We start from the raw sequence: 7245 nt of genomic DNA, 5'->3' as shown, positions 1-7245 counted from the left end.
ACCAGACTGACCCAGTGGATAAATAAGGAATACAGAAACAAAAACAGCAATTGGACCTGAGAATGCGATTGCATTATAAGGTCGCAATTGAACAGATCGAGCAAGTTCAAATTGACGTAACATGAAACCTATTAATCCGAAAGCACCGTGGAGAGCAACAAAAGTCCACAGACCGCCTAACTGACACCAACGGGTAAAATCTCCCTGTGCTTCAGGACCCCACAGTAACAACAAAGAGTGTGCTAAACTATTAGCGGGAGTGGAAACTGCAGCGGTTAAGAAGTTGCAGCCTTCTAAATAAGAACTTGCCAAGCCGTGAGTATACCATGAAGTTACAAAGGTCGTACCTGTAAACCAACCCCCCAAGGCGAAATAGGCGCAAGGAAAGAGTAATAGACCGGACCAACCCACAAAAACGAAACGGTCCCTCCGCAACCAGTCATCCATAATATCAAATAAATCATTTTCATCTTTGGTAAATTTACCAAGAGCTATAGTCATAGCGATCCTCCTATTCAACTACTTCAACCATTTCCCAACACCTCATAGAGCATTTTCAGAGATGGGACGGACCTTGATCATTTATCTCTATTCATTTCTCTCTCTATATATATATAGAATATATAAGTATACTTTCCCTTGTTTTCTAATCGGTTTCGAATAAAAAATCATTTATGGGTCTATTGATATCTAGGGCAAATCCATGAACTCGATGTGGTTATTCCTTATCTATTCTTAAAAATCTTCCAAGTCATCAATCATAAAATCTGCTATGACTCCAAAATCCGATAGAAATTTTTTTTTCAGAACTGTTCAAGAAACAAATGATCCCCTGTTTCACTTCTTATACCTAGCGGATCTTCAGACATATTTCTCTCCTTTCATCAAAGAAACTTATTCTTGAAGTTTGGTTGTGAATTGACTTCTATTTTGTCTAGGAAACTACTGTAGGATCATAGGTTTTCTAAATTTCTATTTCATTTACAGTTTTTTCTTTAGTATTTCATTTTTTTTTATAAATACTATAATAAAAAGAAAAAACTGTAAATGAAAGTTTTTGTCTCATATATATGAATTGCTGGAAAAATATCGTACACATCGATATGAAAAGAAACTATTTGATATGTGAAGACATAATTTAATGTATTTTTCTATTATTTCTATAAGATTCTATCTAATCTTATAGAAATAATAGAAATTTATGGAAAAAAATATGTTTCATTTTAATTTTAAAAAAACTTGTTTGGTGGAACTTGAAATTCGTATTAAGGCCCTTCTGAGTAAAGAAAAGGCATAACCTTTTTTCTTAGTTCAGAAACAAGAAGATTTCATTGGAAATATTCAGAGATTCTTAGGGAGTCTAAACGAAAAAAGTCTTAAAAAGAAAAAAAATTGTTCGAATTGAATCTTTATCAAATTTGAATATCAGAATAGTAGATATAAATATAATTCAACGGGTTAGGTCCACTTACTTTTTTTTATTTTTCCATTATTGAATTTTACACTTTTTCTTTTTTATTACAAATAGAAACTTTTTCAAAATATCAAGAATCTTTTTATTCTTCCTTCAAATAGAAAGACTATTGCTTTTGAAAAAAAAAGTAAAAAGCCCCTTATCGGATTTGAACCGATGACTTACGCCTTACCATGGCGTTACTCTACCACTGAGTTAAAAGGGCCCTTTTTCTTTCTTTCAATTTCTAAATAAGGAACTAGCATGACTAGTACATATATTTGTTACTGTGTATACTTATTCTATAAATTTATATAAATTATTTCTATAAATTTATATAAATTATATAAATTAAATGATATAAATGGGATTAGAATACATGTACATCAATATCTATTATTTGTATAATGACTCATCAAAGAACAAAAAATTGGATTTACCTAGTGAATAGAATATAGTTAAAAAAAAGAATTGATTAAGATTGGATTTGATCCATATCAAATATATTATTTCAAAATGGATTCTTGAAGTCATTCTAATCATAACACTAAATTCTTTTTATTGATACATAAATGTACTCACAAAATAAAATATTTCATCGAAACATTGATAAAATCGAATCATTGATAAAATGGATTCAATATGTTCTGTCCCTAAACCAAATTTTTATTTTTTTATTGAAAAATTCTATTTTCCAAAGTTTTTTTTCTTAGTATTAGATATAAATCTACCTATCGAATCTTAGTATTAGTAATAAATGATAGAAATGAAGTTTTAACCTCTCGTCCTTTGCAACAAACGAATCATTCCTGTGAAGAATTTTCTCTTTATTGGAACATTACTTCTTTTTTTTTCTTATTATGACTGGAATAAAAAAATTTAGAAATATAAATGATTAATAAAAAATTTCTATGGAATTATGAAAGAACGAAAAATATTTTTTTTTATCGAATCATATCATTATATTGACAATTGCAAAAAACTGTTCATACTATGAACGTAGTATAATGGCGGTCGGGCAAGTATGCCCCCATCGTCTAGTGGTTCAGGACATCTCTCTTTCAAGGAGGCAGCGGGGATTCGACTTCCCCTGGGGGTAGGGTGTTACGAAAGGAAGTTGATCAAAAATTTTCAATAAAAACTGAAATGTATTCTTCCTATTGTGCTGGGTCGATGCCCGAGCGGTTAATGGGGACGGACTGTAAATTCGTTGGCAATATGTCTACGCTGGTTCAAATCCAGCTCGGCCCAAGAATTTGCCGATCCACTATGAAATTCTATAACCCATTTATAGTTCTCTGGAAATGACTGATGTGCTATGATACGGAAGAATCAAAATATTAAACATATCTAAGGTTATTTCTTTTTTTTCTGTATTCCATATTTCTTTCCACAAATTCAAAATCTTGTTAATAATCGGTATTCATGTCAAGATCTGTAAGTAGAAAATATAAGGAAAAATTGAAAAAAAAAATATTTTTTTTTCATTGATTCAATTTTCAATCGATTTGTTAATAGAATAAGAATAAGAAACGGATTACGAGTAATTTGTGTCGATCTCACTAAAGTGGATATCGATATACATATCAATATATAAAAAAATGCGCTTTTTTCATTTACAACAAAAAGGTTCGAATCCGAAATAGAAAAAGAAAAGGTTTGACAGAAACGGTCCGTAAAAATATTTATACAGTACACCCCTTTCCCTGGGATTGTAGTTCAATTGGTCAGAGCACCGCCCTGTCAAGGCGGAAGCTGCGGGTTCGAGCCCCGTCAATCCCGTTGGATATAAATCCAAAAAAATAAAAAATAAATTCCTTTTTTGTGTATTTGTAGGGAATCAAATTGATAAACAAAATTTTATTTGGGGCCCCCCCCTGCTTTTTCATTTGTTTCGCCGAAAAAGGAAGGAAAGGGATTTTGGACTTTCATCAAGAATAAATGTTTTTTTGTTTTATTTAGTATGGATAAAAGATCTTCCTATGTTATACTATTTCATGAGTTGATTTGATAGCTCAGATTTTGTGATTCATGATATTGATCCGATTTGATATCATTGAAATCCAATTTATACCATTGTTGAAAGATTGAACATTTCTATGGGATTAAATCCCGAATTTTTTTTTTAGAAATTTAAGAGAAATAGAACATAATAAAGATTATGGAAGTAAATATTCTCGCATTTATTGCTACTGCACTGTTTATTCTAGTTCCTACTGCTTTTTTACTTATAATTTATGTAAAAACGGTAAGTAAAAGTGACTAATTTCACTGAAATATGATTTCTTCATTTTTATGAATGATTTAAAAAAATGATCGTACAATCAGCGTAATCCAGATAGTAGAAATCAATTTGATTTCTACTATCTGAGAATTGCGTCCAATTTTTTTTTTCAGATTCTTTTTACAAACAATTCCGGTATCTTAGGAAAAAAAGGGGGTAAAAAAACAGGAATGGTTATTACACGGTCCGCCATTTTCCATATATATATATATCTATATAACCAGGTTAAGCGTCAGTTCATCGAAATAGAAATTTTAAGAAAAATTTGATTGGAATAGGAATCCATTTCTTCTTCTTTTTGATTCCCTTGTTTTTCTCAAAATAGGAATATGGGAATAATGAAAATATTTGTTTGATTGAAAGAGTATTTTCAATTCCTATAAGATACATAGAATACATTACACTACTAAAATATAATAGAATCAAGATAGATTTTCTATTTGAACTCAATTAATTAGTATTAGTTTAAATGAAATATTTTCATTCAATAGTTTCGAAATTCAAAAATTCAGGTAGAAATCAACAAGGTTACTTGGATCCCTTAACTCAATTTTTAGTATCCCTATAGCCCACTTCTTCCCCATACTACGAGGGAAAGGGAAAATGAAAAAACTACCATTAAAGCAGCCCAAGCAATACTTACTATATCCATGTAAATTTTGTCTCCTATCTCTATAAATATGAAGGAACTATTTCATTATTTTTTCAAATTTTTTATTCTATTCTTTTTTTTGTATTATTCGCTAAAAATACTATACTATAATAGTGGAATTGCTATTACAGAGTCAAAAAAAGGATTCTGGGCTAACATCATTCACGAAAAACAAGAATTCATTCTATTTATTAGTTATTAGAACATCTAAAAAGTTTTTTTTGATTATTTTTAGTAAAATCATAAAACATTAAACATAAAAAAATTATAGGAAGTTATAAGTCAATGAATGTTACTACCAGGTGGGAATATTAAGATTTCTCTTTTATCATTTCCTTAAGGATTTCATAAAAAAAGAATCAAGACAGATTCATTTGCATACTTATACTCTTCTTTCTATTTGAAATAGTCCCTTAAATGTCTCCCAATTCGTTCTCTAAAATAATTAAAAAAACTTTTTTTCTTTTCTATTCGATTTTAGAATCAAAACTTTTTAATTTTATTAGAATATAGAATATGAAAATCTAAAGAATACTTTTTTTGAATATTACGAAAGCGAATTAGCTAAATTAAAGCTATTAAATAGAATTGATCTAAATAAATAATATTGATAAAATGTGGAAGCACTCATAAACTTTAAATTAGTCTGTATAGAAGGTTTTTCTTCTGCCTTTTCTCTACCTAAAAATGGACTTTCCTATCCGACTTATTCTTAATCCAATCTAATAAAAGACCCAGTCAGGAGACAGACACTACAATAGTTGTGTAGTGAACGAACTATCATTTCTAAATTTATGGATTCCTTTTCACTACTAGAATCTTTCCTTGAATTCGAGACAAAAATATTTACAACATTTTTTAAGCTACTGATGCTTATAATTTCGAATCAAACGCAATTCTCAAGACTCCTTTTCCCTCGCTTGCTTCTGTTGGAAAAAAAGTTTTCTAAAAAAACGTAATATAATCTTTCATTTACAGTTTCTTATCGATCAGGCGACACCCGGATTTGAACTGGGGAAAAAGGATTTGCAGTCCCCCGCCTTACCACTCGGCCATGCCGCCAATAAAAATATAGATATGAAGTTTTTGAGAATACTCCCCCCTTTTCTTTCTATTGAAAAATTGAAAAACAATCTTGAGACAAATCGCAACCGTTAACTATTCTTTTATGAATTATTCTTGAATATTTGAATAGAAATTTTTTTTTCTTAATGAGATCAGAAAATAAAAATTGATACATAACCAATCAATATTGCTTTTTTTTTTAACTTTGTTCATTCTAATTATAACAGCAACTTTCAATATATGTAAACCCTAGAATATCAATTTGATCTGTTACACAGATATTATCTAATCGAGTATCTTATCCATATCTATATAGATATAGAATACCAATACTATACGGTATTTTCAAGAAATTATCGTGCTTATTCTTTTTTTACAATTTTCAATAGAAAATTTGTAAAAATTCACACAACATGTTATGTGTTTGTTATCCTGAACAAATATGACTGCAATAAAGTTAGAGACAGATCTATAGCTGCAGTTAAATATATGCATGTTTCAAAAATACAAGCCTTATTACATTACACATAACATACTCTAATCATATTCTCCCCAATTCTCTCCAAAATACTTCACTTCAAAATATATCTTTTCTTGACAATTTCGAATGGATTTTTTTTTGTATCCAATTGAATTTGAATATGTAATATCATAATAATGATAGAAATGAAATGCATTTTTTTAGATTCCTAAAAAAAATATTGAAATGCCCGTAGAAATTTCCAATCCTTTTTTAGATTAGACTTTCGATTCTATCTGTTTGTTTTGTTGCAAATTCCTTCGAAGTTGAGTATCAAATTCTAATATTTCTTTCTCTTTTCATAATAGGTATTTCATACACTAAGAAATATTTGATACACGGGATTAGGTAAGATTTCATGTAATTCAGTATAAAGAATAGAAATTCCAATATTGCTAAATGGATTCATGTGATTTGATGAAGCATGACAGCAAATCGTGGAATATTTTTCGATAAAATTCACGGGGAAATTGAAAATGCTTGGGAGTGAAAATGAAGAAATGTCTACACTACCTGGATTGAATCAGATACAATTTGAAGGGTTTTGTAGGTTCATTGATCGGGGCTTAACAGAAGGGCTTTTTAAGTTTCCAAAAATTGAGGATACAGATCAAGAAATTGAATTTCAATTATTTGCCGAAACATATCAATTATTAGAACCCTTGATAAACGAAAAAGATGCTGTATATGAATCACTTACATATTCTGCTGAATTATATATATCCGCGGGATTAATTTGGAAAAGTAGTAGAGATATACAAAAACAAACTATTTTTGTTGGAAATATTCCTCTAATGAATTCTCTGGGAACTTCTATAGTAAATGGAATATACAGAATAGTAATCAATCAAATATTGCAAAGTCCTGGTATCTATTACCGTTCAGAATTGGACCCTAACGGAATTCCGGTCTATACTGGCACTATAATATCAGACTGGGGGGGTAGATTAGAATTAGAGATTGATAAAAAAGCAAGGATATGGGCTCGTGTGAGTAGGAAACAGAAAATATCTATTCTAGTTCTATCATCAGCTATGGGTTCGAATTTAAGCGAAATTCTAGAAAATGTTTGTTATCCTGAAATTTTCGTGTCTTTCCTAAATGATAAGGATAAAAAAAAAATTGGGTCAAAAGAAAATGCCATTTTGGAGTTTTATCGACAATTTGCTTGTGTTGGCGGAGATCCGGTATTTTCTGAATCTTTATGGAAAGAATTACAAAAAAAATTTTTTCAACAAAGATGTGAATTAGGAAAAATTGGTCGACGAAAT

The 7245-nt window shown here is 29.7% G+C and overlaps 4 non-coding genes across 4 annotated transcripts; 2 read left to right on the top strand and 2 right to left on the bottom strand.

Moving 5' to 3' along the window:
* Positions 1-1607: 1607 nt before the first annotated feature.
* On the bottom strand, positions 1608-1679 carry TRNAT-GGU (transfer RNA threonine (anticodon GGU)). Its single transcript has one exon. It is a non-coding gene; the product is annotated as a tRNA-Thr (tRNA).
* A 941-nt stretch (positions 1680-2620) lies between these two features.
* TRNAY-GUA (transfer RNA tyrosine (anticodon GUA)) lies at positions 2621-2704 on the top strand. The gene has a single exon. It is a non-coding gene; the product is annotated as a tRNA-Tyr (tRNA).
* A 457-nt stretch (positions 2705-3161) lies between these two features.
* TRNAD-GUC (transfer RNA aspartic acid (anticodon GUC)) lies at positions 3162-3235 on the top strand. The gene has a single exon. It is a non-coding gene; the product is annotated as a tRNA-Asp (tRNA).
* Positions 3236-5380: 2145 nt separating this feature from the next.
* Positions 5381-5451, bottom strand: TRNAC-GCA (transfer RNA cysteine (anticodon GCA)). Its single transcript has one exon. It is a non-coding gene; the product is annotated as a tRNA-Cys (tRNA).
* Positions 5452-7245: the final 1794 nt, after the last annotated feature.

The sequence above is a fragment of the Vigna unguiculata genome, unplaced genomic scaffold, assembly GCF_037176805.1.
Source record: "Vigna unguiculata cultivar grain cowpea cultivar isolate G323 ecotype 2 unplaced genomic scaffold, ASM3717680v1 ptg000224l, whole genome shotgun sequence".
Classification (NCBI taxonomy): domain Eukaryota; kingdom Viridiplantae; phylum Streptophyta; class Magnoliopsida; order Fabales; family Fabaceae; genus Vigna; species Vigna unguiculata.
This window is presented reverse-complemented; position numbering and strand designations above follow the sequence as displayed.